The following is a 13,058-nucleotide window of genomic DNA, read 5'->3' as shown; positions in this document are numbered from 1 at the left end:
AACGGTTTAAAAATATCCTTTATTTAACAAGTTATAATATACTGTATATACTTGCAGCCTTCTTAGCAAAATTATTTTTACTCTCCAGCTATAATTGATTGTAAATTTATGTTTGTTCCTTCAGATTAGTTCAAAAACACCAAAAATGTTTCTGCAAAAAAGTTTTTCAAGTTTAAAAATTTTTTTTTTTAAGTTTAAAAAACTAGAAATCTCTGGAAGATTAGTGTACGTACATGAGTTGGCCTGTATTTTAATGTTGTGGGATTGCCTTAACATTAGAGTTAATAAACAAAAAAAAAATATGCATGCATACTTTTTAGAGATTTGTAATAAATTTTAAGAAAGATTTTTTGAAAGGTAATCTTATTAGAAAAGTTTAACACATTTGCCTAAGTAAAGTTTTCTCAAAATCATAACACCCCATCGATAAAGGCTATAATAAGAAAAATAAACATTTTCAAAAATTTTTTCTACATTTTTGGTCGGGGTCCATAATTTAAAAAAATTTGTAGACATTTCTTGATAGTTCTATATATGAAGTATAAACTTTCAAAAAACTTTTGAAAAATTTTAAAACCAATGGGAGATATTTCAATTTTAATTGTTGGAGATTGATTTTTCAAATTTTTTTTTAATGTGCAAAATTGTTTATATATGCATTAAAGGTAAGAGATTTGCTTTCATAAAATTTTCTGTAAAGTGCCTCAAGAAAATTGAAATTGGTATTTTTGCAATATCCATCCACCCCTTAATGAATTTTGAAAAAAAATTAATATGATCAGTGCCCCATATATAGAAATTTGAACTAAATTTAAAAAAAATCAGTTCAGTCTATCTTGAGATATAAGGGCAAAAGCAGTGCGACACATATATGTACATACAGACATATATATGTTTCTTTGTCTAGATAAACTAGTTAGACCCTAAAATATAAAGATTTTCAAAAACCCAATAATCCACTTTTGGGATGATCACCATACTTTCCTCTTTATCAAATAAGAAAGCTAAAACAAATATACTATACTGTAAATTTATACATAAGCAAATTATTTGCTTGAATGATATTTCAAGCAAATAATTGAGTTTTTTTTAAGAAATTTGCTTAGCCATAGTACTGCCTTCTCTGCTTCTTTACTAGAATAATCTATTATTTCATACAATGAATTAAGTTCTAAAAATAAACATAATTATTTTTATGTTGTATCTTAGGAGAGGTTTGGAGGTGATACAGCTTTACCCAGTATGTAGTTCAGCCATTACATTACTTTGCAACCACTGAACCAGTAATTGGACAGACATAATGCATGGGCTACAGATCCCTTTATCAGATCACACAAGGATATACAGGTCCCAGTATCTTCAGATGACCAAACTTACATCTACAGAAATAAATTGGGAAAAAGGGATCATAAATTAAGAGGAGTAAAGTGATACACTATTAGAGGAATTGCAGCAAGGTACAAATAACTTCAAACTGAATAGATTGTTTTGAGTCCTGCTGAAGCCAGTCTATATACACTTACCCCATTACTTCTCAAGTGGTAGGGGTATTTTTACTCATAGTAGCACATTATTGATCAACAATTTTTCATTGTCCAGGTTACATAATTACAAAGTGAAAGAAAAACTGATGTTAGAATCATTTCAGAGCTATTTGAGAACAGATTCAGGCTTCCTGAAGGAAAGTTTTTCCAATTCAAAGACTTTTATGTGTAAAAGTAAGTATCCATTCAAAATATAAACTTTTCTCCCAAACTATAGAGTAGTTAATACTGAAATAATACATAATATTCATCTTGAATCAGCCATTAAGGAACAATTATATTTAAGGGTAATAATACTATAAGGGTAATATATTATTTATAAGGGTAATAATTGTATTTACAATTATTACCTAATGCATTTAGTTTTATGAGATGACTGTACTTAACCACGTAATTTAAAATAAAATGAATGTAAGTTGTTTGAAAATAAGAAGTAAACTACATAATTTGTAAAATTGTGTTTTTATTTTCAGAATATAAAAGAATTATGTCATCTAACACACATATGAACAATTTTTATAACAAACATTTACAGAATAAATTTTAAAAAATTAATTAAACTAAATCAAAATTAAATTAAGTAAATTGTTTTATAAAAGTTACACGTGTGTGTATTTTAGATGTCATAACACAAAAATAAGTTATCATCCTGAAATAATATACAGTTCATAACTGAAAATGGCTTTACCTGTCAGAGTATTAACCAACATCCTATGCCAGACTCTGAAAAAAATTAAATAGTAAAATTGCTTTCCTTGCTGTCTTCTTCCAATATACAGTTGTATATCAGTATGTCAAGCTAAGTTATGCTAGTATGTGATGCTAACTAGTTCTACCATCATTTTGTTCACCATAAGAAATGTATTCCTTGCCCTACAACTATGTTCCAATTTTACCTTTGTAAGATATATAAGATGTGATACCAAAATAGCGAGAATTATTTAATCTTGCACACTTTTCAACTAAGTTTACCATTTTTCCACGTGATGGCTGCACTAACTATAATCAGACACTTTTTCTTCGTAGTTTATATCAGTATTTTCAGCTACATTAGATGTGTAGTTCAAATTTGGCATCCGAATAATTTGGATGTATTTTATAAGGAGTAGCGACTTATTTTGTTTGAAAATGATGAAACAAAAGATTTGGATTGAATTTTATGTTATATATGTAATGAAGTACAATGAAATGGTGAAGGTGTTAGAGAATACTTTTGGCAAAGATGTTATGCCAACACCAAGAGTTAATGATTTCAAGAAGCTTATGAAGAAGATAGAAGAGTTGAACATCCTAATATAATAACAACTGATGAAAATATTGGCAAAATAAAGAACATTGTGATTATTAATCATCAAATCATTATTAGAAAAGTTGCTGAGGAAATGAAAATCTCTTACGGCTCTTGTGGAACAATTTTAATGGATAATGTGGGTATGAAATGAGCAAAATTTGTTCTAAAACTTAATTTTCAACAAAAGCAGCATCGCAGAATAATTATGTTAGTTATATTATTAATAATAATAATAATTACTCAAACATGTCTTAATAGGTGACAAAACTTGAGTATATGGTTATGAAATTGAAATGGAAGATCCAGTTGTCGAGAATCACAACCAAAAAAAAAGCATCCGATCTTGATCAAGTGTTGATAAAGATTATATTTATTATTTTTTTTATTACAATTTCGTTATTCATTATGAATTATTACCACAAGGTTATGCAGACAAGTAAACAGTATTACATAGCAGTTTTATACCGTTTATGTGCAGAAATCCAAAGAAAAGAACCACAAATTTTTAGGCAAACAATATTCTTGAATTTTTCACCAGGATTATTATCGAGTGGTTATTTAGCCAAAATAACACCATACTAATGCCACAGATTTGTATTCTCCAGTCCGCAGATTTTTCTTATTGCCTTTAAGAGTATATTAAAAGGACAATCATTTGCAACAATAGATGAAATAAAAAATCATTGAGTAAACTATACTAAAAATGCTTTCATTAATGTTTTGTGGATTGGAAATGGCATAAATGTGTTCCACGCTTGATTACTAGATTACTTTAAAGAAGACAGTATCAATATAGTAGAATATGTAAATTTTATTTTTAAGAAATATATTTTTTTTTATCACAACTTGTATAATCTGTGTTTCTATCATTATCTTTAGAGGTGTTGCTCAATCAAAATAATCAGTCATTTGATCATAATAAATTTCAAAATTTTACTTATAATTTGATCTCCTCCTTTGAGACTTGTGCTTCTTTTTTTTCAGTTCATTTTACAGGAATGAAAAATTTCAGTTTCATAGTGATTTCACCTATGCACTACATGTACATTGGATGATTTTAGAACCCCAATTTCATATGAGTATGAATTTTATATGAAAACATGATAAAGAAAATGGTTATGAAAATACTTCGTTTTTCTGACAAATAATTCATAATTTATAAAATAATTTAAGAGACAATTTGTAACGTAATTATTCACAAAACTTTTATTGGCTGCTAATTAATTGTAATATCAATTTATTAGCAGCCGGATGTATACACATTACATATGTGTAACGTAATTATTCACACAACTTTTATTGGCTGCTAATAATTTGTAATATCAATTTATCTTTTGTCTTTGTAGGGAAAAAATTTGCTATGCTTATTGTGATTTACCCAGCGTTTATAACAAACCCGATGAAAAATTATGCCAAAATGGTGGTCTCAAAGCAAAACTATGTTTTTATTTTACCGTTTTATTTGATAAAAATAAAGGGTTAAATTGCAGGAAATTTTTTCCATGCAAGTATTATGAAATTTTTTATCATTTCCATTTTGAAATATTTGTGTCGATTTTATCTATTGATAATTTGTTGGCATTACCAAAATATTTTATTTTGTGTAATGCCAGTTGTCATTTCATTGAAGTGATCTCTGAGAAGCATGGTTTTTGAATGCTGAAAATTTGAGTCGTATCTGGCAGTTATAATAGTAATAGATTTTAAAAATCTATGTCTCTGTTTATATGTTCTGTGTAACTATGAGATCAATATAATTTATAGATTTTTGTCTTTTTTATAGTTAGTGGTGATGAGCCTCTGTAAATTCTGTTGATGTCTATGAGGAATCTTTTACATTATCTGGTCTTTCACACTGCATAGAAACATGATACCCATCAACACATTTTTTTCAGTATTCTATTTTATGCAAGAATCCCGTTATTACTTGTAATAAATTTTACTTGTTCAGTGTATTTTAGACATTATTAACCGATTTGATTAAACGAAACTATTTTTCATATTCTTTTGTTTTGTTATCGTTCATATATCTATACTGCATACCAGGAAATTTTATACATTTTGATGAAACAATTTCTAATTGCAAAAATTATGTTTAAATATATTACCTCGATATATCGTAGAAAATTTTGTTATAAAATAATAAACGCTTACAACGCAGTTATAGGACTTTCCCACCATGCGGCTTTTTTCTGATCCATGGCTTACACAAGCACAACTTAATATAAAATATTTATCATTTTATTTAAATGTAATATTTTCCATTTATTTAATTCAATGATTTTAACTAAACTGCGCATGCATACCGTATTTTATTTGCACAGGCATGGCGATACTAGTGGCCACTTTAAAAACTTTTTTACACTTTAAATATTATTCATTTATTTAATTCTACCGCTCACCTGTGGCATCACTACATAGCAGATGGCTACAACAGCTGTATGTCAGTGCTACACTACACTTCTTGTAGTGATAGGGAGTACTATTGACACAGTATATTCACTTAGCCATTAGTTTATTTAAAGCATTTTTTGGGGTAGTGGTGTGATTTAGCAAAAATTTTTTGCTGCTATAATTATTTTGTAATTGTTAACAAATGTGCCTAAGCAAAATAAGACCTTCTTTAAATAAAATCTCGAGATACTGAGGGTGACCTTGTTCTACAGACTCACCTCCTTGACCTAAGTGGAAAATTTAACAGCATCAATCCAATATAGAAGTAATCTGACCAAGTTTGGTCAAAATTGGTCCAGTAGTTTTGAAAATATAAGGTGATATGCAGAGTGTGACACCGAACACACACATATACATACAAACATTAACATCTGGAAAATTCCATCTAATCTTTTAGTTTTTTGGGTTCCTTAGGTGTCAAAACGACAAGATTCAGTGAAAATTGCGTATGCTCAAATTCGACTGATTACAATACTTACCCTTCTACAGCTATAGCTCTGCTAGAGGGGAAGAGGAATGTATTTATATATATTATTCCATGAGTCTCAGCACCATTTAGGCGACATGTGACTGAATGATTAGCATTGACTTCTACTTCAATTGTTGTAGTAGTAGTCTACTGTCTTGCTGGTGTAGAATATTATGATGTTTATTACATCACAATATATTATAATGTAAAATTATTAATGATTGTTTCTACCCAAGAGTTATCCCTTATAGTTTATGCAATTAACATTTAAGGATTTTTTTTATTTTTATTAATATTCATCATTATTAAAAAAGATTAATTGGTTTTGTAAATACTAATTAATGCTCAGTCAGGCATATCATTTCATAAGCTAAAATATTGATTATAAAAATGTGTACCATGACTGTAATTAGGGATTAGCTTGTCATTGCCAGTAAGAATAAATAAATAATTAAAGGGAAATGAAGATAAGTAGATATGAGTTTTTGGATAATAGTACTTCATTTGTATGAAATCGTGTCTCATTAAAATTATTTTTCTGATTCCTTTTATTTTTAAAACATGGGATTAAATTAGGAGCAGCATTTTTTTAGGGTAGAGAAAATTAGCTGATCTGGCTTTATTTGATAGAAACTTTTCTGTCACCAGACAGAAAATAAATCTCTTAAGTCAATCCACAAGCAGTACCTTTACCATGTAATTCAGAAGATTCATTAACTTGTAGCATCCTCAGTATGAAGAACATCATACGGTCAGGATTGAACCTGTAGAATTAATATTTTAAAAAAAGAATCAAAGATTAAAAAAGAAGAGTGGAAGTGAGAAAATATGATAACTATTTAGTGACTTCTAGGTTATATCTCAGCTTAAAATGATAAAAGATTCAGTAAATGTTTGATTGTAACTGGAACAATTTTTTTTTATTGTTAAGAAATCATTTTTATAAAATATTTTAAAAGTAAAAACAGAATATACATTTTGAAACATTTTTTTAATTTTTGATAGTTGTATCCATTTTTTTGATAATTAAAAAAATATTTATAATTAAAAAGAAGCCAAATAATTCAGTTTGTTGCAAATACTGTTCATATGATTTGTGGTCTCGTACAGGAAACCACTGTCTGCAGGCTTTTATTATTTGTTAAACAAGCAAGTTTGTTTTACACATATAGTATATATATATATATATATATATATACTCATGATTATTTATTGTCTTGTAGTCATGTGATTTGATTAGTATAGGCTCTTCATTCTATTCAATGTTGTGCTAATATTTTTCTACTTAAATGTTCTTACTGCATCTTATCATGTATTTCTTTATATTCTATATTTCCTTACTGTTAAATTAATTGAAATTTTTACTATTGACAGTTTGCATTTTTAAATTTATGTATAAAATTTATATATAAACATTTAATTCATATTTACATCCATTCTTATCATAATTTTTTTAATAAACTATTTGTGGTATAGTACAGTGGAGCATGTGCTGCAATGTGATCGATTCCTGTTTGAATGAATTTTTATGGCAATGATATTATAATAGTATTTTTTTTTGGTAAAGTGATACACACTTTCAGGAATTTCATGTCTCCTCAGTAATATTACTTATTAGAATATACAGTTAATTATGTAATAATGTATAGTTTTGGCAAGAAAGTAATTTCAGTTTTGTACTGCGAATTAAAACTCAAGTGTGATTTCAGGTCATCATCAATTAATAAAAGTCATACCTTCAAAGAATTTTCCAAACTTTTTAATAAGTGGTAATCGAATTATGCTAGATAAGGCTAAATGAGGGATGAGACGTCGCTCCCCAATCGAGTTCCAATAATTTTACATGAGTTACCAAAGATGTGTGAAGCCCAGCATTGTCTTAGTGGAACACAATTATTTTGCTGTTTGCCAATTTTGGCTGTTTTTCTTTGATCGCATGGGTTGGTCTTCATTTTGATTAATTTCTCCAGATTTCTATATTCTTCAAAAATGGTTAACAAAGTTTTCATATATAGGGTAATGATGGCATTACATTTTGGAATAATACAAGTGGTATTACAAACCTTCAAGTGTATTTACTGCTGAACTGTATGCTATCAATAAGGCTTTGAATATTGTTTATTCAAAATACCACCATATCCTTACCTGCAGTGACTTGTGCAGTGCTCTCCAAGGTTAAGAAGATTTCTATTCTAAACATCCTCTTGTTGCCAAGATCTATATACAACTGCTCAGTTGAACCACCACAACACACAAGTGAGTTTCTACTGGATCCCTAGCCATTTGGTAATTCCAGGTAATGAATGTGCAGATTCTGCTGCTAAAGATGCATGTAATCAACTGTCCTTCCTGCTTGTATTACTATATCTGACTTTATTAATGGCATAAAAAACACTATGCTTACAAAGTGGCAAGGTTACTGGATTGCTAATAAACTTTAGCGTCCCATTTGCCATGGGACTCTTCATGCAGAAAAGTTTGCAGAGAGGAAGTGGTCCTCTGCCAATTAGTTACTACATGCGAGAGCTACTCATGAGTTTTTGATGTCAAGAGAAAATGCTCCGTTATGCATATGATCGGACAGCCACTTGACTGTGTGCCATGTCCTTGTGGACTGCATATGTTACACGGCCTTGTCGTAAATATAAATTGCTCGTGTGTTATTTCTCCAGTCAGTATATTACATAGAACTTAATATTGTTTTTGTTTTTTTATGATAATTAGTTATTTAATATTGCTGTTATCTGAAAAGGGGTCCTTTACACTCCTTTCAGACTTTGTTAAATTTTATTTGTGTGTATTTAAATTTTATATTTTTTGTTTTTATTTTTAAATTCCTTAAATAAATTTTTATTATTATTCTGACTGTTATTAGTTGTAAGTTTTTGTTTGTTTAATTTTTAGTTTTTAGTGTAGTTTTTATTATTTGTTTGTTTTTTAAACTTTTATTCCGGGCAATGTTAATGTGAAAGCGTTTTTCACTCCTTCAAGAAAAAAATTAAATTTTAGACAAAATTAAAAAAAAAGGTATGGGTAGTTTTCATTATTTTTAATTTTTTACTTTTTGTATAGTGGTAGTGAAAAATTGAGTTGTAATACAATTCAAGTACTTAATTACTTAAAATTCCAAATTTTTAAGTTAATTTGATGATGTAGGAAGACATTCAACAATTTTTACTTCATACTTAAAAACTCATTGAACAAAATAGTTGATATTTGGTTGTATATGTGTATACCAGCTTTGGTCATATTTTCAACCACATTGGACCTCTAGTCAAATTAATATTTAAAATTAATTTTTTAACGGTGAGTTTTAGAGATATGAGACAAAAACTGTTTAGAAATAATGATGTATATATCCCCCTACCCTGAAATCCAATCAACAGTTTAAAATTTTAAATAGCTTAATAAATACTTTCATTGTATTAAAATTTCAATTTTCTTTGACCGCTATACAAAAAATAAAAAATTAAAGGTAAAAACTGCCTTTCAAAGAAATTATAAAATATTCTGGAAGTTTTTGTGATTTTTTTATACTAAATGATGATTTTTTTTTTATACTAAACTTTTTTATACTAAATGTTTATATTGTACAAACCTAACACCCAAAATTTTGACCAATTGCTAAAATTTTCCTTTATAGCTATGCTGTTGAAGCAGCAATAGATCTATGACCAGGATACTGAAATAGGATTACAGAAATTACCTTTTTTTGTTATGAATAATACTGCATACACAGTAAAATAATAATAAAATATATATTTGTTGAACTGAAAACTTCCTCTGTTTTATTGATGTATGTTTAAAAATTAATATTAGTAAAATAAAAGAGAAATTAAGTTTAAAAAAAAAATAATGAAATAAGTACCTTCAGTTGGTAATTGCACTATTGAAGTGTAATTCTAAGAGTTTCATTTTAATAATGCGCTTACTCTTTAAATGATTCAGAATACTGTCAGTTACAGAGAAAACTAATTATCTAACTCTTGCTGCTTTAATGTACTTCCTATCAATTTTTATCGTTACTAAGATCCTGTCACAACCTTCTGTTTAGTCTGATTTATTTTAATCTTTCATATATCCTATTACCTATCTTATATTAAACACTAATCTGTTAGATAAAGTTTCATTTCAAAATCATCCATTTTTTATTCCTTCCGAGTTTCTTATTATCCATGTAATGCTTCCGTGTAGTTTATACAATACGATCATTTTATTGCCCTGTGCATTAGTTGAATAATCTCCAAGGAAAAGTTTGCGTAATTGTCATACTGGAGCAATAGTCAGATCAACAGATATTGGTCAACAAAAAATTCACCCATCACCGCTGTACTCACAAAAAGTAGGGGATTGGCTGTGATTTCTTGACAATGAATAGTGAGCTTGATTTTTTTTACAAAACCCTTGACAGTCTGGCATACCAGGATATAATTATGTAATTTGTAGCTCTTCTCCAGCATGTCAATCGCTATTTTTATGTGCAACAAGACGGGATAATGTGCCACACACAAAAAAACATCATGGAATTTTTGGAAGAAATGTTTGATGATTTGCATGATCTCAAAAGGTCTGTGGCTCCCTCATTCTCCTGATTTAAGTACCCAGGGTTTTTTTGTTCTCAGGGTTTTTTGAAAGGATGTGTATATTGAGAAAATCCACATACTCTATAAGACCTGGAGTAAGCAATTATTGCAGAGATGAATTCCATTAGCCCTGACATCCTGTCAAAAAATATGGTGTGAAGGGTTTACCTTCAGTAAAATGGTGGATATTTCCAACTCTTGCTGTAAGGTTATCTGTTATGCATAACTGTACTCCATGAATCAAATCAAATGTGAATATCTTTGTATTATAGCCATATTAAAGTGTAAGTATCATAATGTACATGATAAAATGATTGCAATGTATAAATTAAAAAAATAAAATTGTATTATTACAATTTTATATATATATATATATATAATATATATATATATATAATAGCTGGACTGATTTTGATGAAATTTTGTGTGTGTGTGATTAAGTTGATTCGAGAATGGTTTAGATTCACAATTTGATCCGAAAGAAAATGTTTTTTTAATTTATTTATGTGTTGTTATTGATGCTGGGATGGTTAACGTTCATAACTGGATCCGGTAGGCAGCTCTGCAATTGCGTTTAGAAATTTTTGGCATATCAGTCAGACTCAGTAGTTGGTGCTGCGATCGGATTCTAGAAAATTTTTTTATTTTGTTGCTTTTTCGCATATCAGTTACTTGCGTTGTAGTTTAGTGTTGTTATTACATTAAAATTTGTATTTTTAACAGACTTTTGTGTTTAGAGAGTAGTTGAATTAAATCCGATGGGTAGTGCTGTTCTGACAATTGGTTTTATTTACTTTTTGACTTTTATAAAGTGAAAGGTAAAATTTTGGGAAATTCCATAATGTTTTGTAAGTTTCTTAATGTTCAGTATTAATTGTAATGATTTTGCAGCCACAACCCTTTTCATTAAAAAATTATTTTCCACCAAATGCTCTGATTAGAGAGTGGTGTGAATTAAATCCGATAGGTAGTGATATATATATATAAAACCCTTGCTAAGAGTCAAACTTAACACATTTGATCTTGGAGCTAGCATGTTAACCAGTATACAAACTAATCAACCCATCTGACTAAATCAAATAGTATTTTATTATTTTTTAAATGTACTGGTCTCTGTGGGAGACTGATTATAAATTGGTCTTTCATCTATTGGTCCGTGTCTCAAATCCCGGTCAGGCGTGATATTTTTTTATATGCTAGAAAATTTCATATTCCTACAGCACAAGTTTCAAACTTATGTGGTGAATTAATAAAAAAAGAAGTCTTTGATACTAGAAAATTTCTTCACTGCACGCATAACCCTTCCTGATCATTGTATACTTTATTTTTTTGGCTCATTTTGAAAAATGAGCCAAACTACCTAATTTCCGGTTTTTTTCTCCTAAATTTAAGCAGTGTATATATAGTGCAACAGTATGCATTGCATTAATTTGTAGTTTTATATTGTCTGATGCAGTTTTTCTTGTTGCTGGGATGCTTGTAAAATATTTGAAGTAGTATAAGTGACATCAGTTAGAGTTGCTTTCTCTGAAAATGATGATATCCATTACATATGTATAATTTGTTATACATTTTAGTGTATAACATTTATAGGACTCATTTACTTCTAAAAAATGTATAAATATTAAGGAAACTGAGGAATAATATGGTTTCCTGTTACCTTCTTCATTAAGCTAAATACAATATCACATCAGTCTTCTGGACCCAGTGGTAGGGAAGTAGTAAAAAGAGAACAAAGATTTAATTATGGGTAAAACATGTTTGAAAAGGTGAATAAATTCTAATACTTCTGTGCAATTTTTTCCAAGGGGAATAAGATCAGGATGAAAATATAAGAAAATGTTGCAAGTGGATATAAAATAAAGCTAAAATTAGCAAATCATAAAAATAACAATATATAAAAATATGATAAGAGCTGTAGATCATATATGGATTAGAAAAGCATGGACAGTTGCAGTAAATGATGAACATTACTTATGAAGGTGAGAGAGAAAAGTTTTAAGGAAAATATACAGTCAACTGTAAGAAGGTAAATGAATGAAGAATGAGAAGTAATGTAGAGTTTGAGCAGCTGTTGTAGAATCTGATACTATCACATTACCCCACCGGGTTGGTCTAGTAGTGAACGCGTCTTCCCAAATCAGTTGATTTGGAAGCCAAGAGTTCCAGCGTTCAAGTCCTAGTAAAGCCAGTTATTTTTATATGGATTTGAATGCTAGATCTTGGATACCAGTGTTCTTTGGTGGTTGGGTTTCAATTAACCACACATCTCAGGATTGGTCGAACTAAGAATGTACAAGACTACACTTCATTTACACTAATACATATTATCCTCATTCATCCTCTGAAGTATTATCTAAACGGTAGTTACCAGAGGCTAAACAGGAAAAAGAAAGGATACTGTCACATTGGTGATGCAAGAGAGAATTACATGGATGGGATATATCCAAAGTATATCAGAGCTGTTAAGAAAGTATTTTTGCTGGAAAAGTGGGTGAAGAAGGAAAGAGAGACCAGGATGATGGGAGTAGGGTGATACAGAGTGTTGCTGAGATTATAATGCATGACTGGTTCATGGCTCATGCTATTTCTATCTTTCTTGAGATTAATTTTATCCTATCCATCTCAATATGTGTTACTTCAGGTGGCCAATCTAAGTTTTATAGCTTTTAAGCTAACTTTACTTTTTTGCTTGAGATTGCTTATTAAAATGGTAC

At 29.0% G+C, this 13,058-nt stretch overlaps 1 long non-coding RNA gene across 5 annotated transcripts in view; it reads left to right on the top strand.

The window, feature by feature from the left end:
- Positions 1-13,058, top strand: part of LOC142333507 (uncharacterized) — a 92,373-nt gene that overhangs the window by 74,365 nt on the left and 4,950 nt on the right. For 3 of the 5 annotated variants that reach the window (XR_012758619.1, XR_012758617.1, XR_012758618.1), the window contains exon 3: positions 1,210-1,977. This is a non-coding gene — a long non-coding RNA (uncharacterized LOC142333507). Of the gene's footprint in view, positions 1-1,209; positions 1,978-4,618; positions 4,757-13,058 lie in introns of those variants that run through there. The other 2 variants (XR_012758620.1, XR_012758621.1) reach the window with 2 other exon arrangements.

The sequence above is a fragment of the Lycorma delicatula genome, chromosome 12, assembly GCF_047948215.1.
Source record: "Lycorma delicatula isolate Av1 chromosome 12, ASM4794821v1, whole genome shotgun sequence".
Classification (NCBI taxonomy): domain Eukaryota; kingdom Metazoa; phylum Arthropoda; class Insecta; order Hemiptera; family Fulgoridae; genus Lycorma; species Lycorma delicatula.
This window is presented reverse-complemented; position numbering and strand designations above follow the sequence as displayed.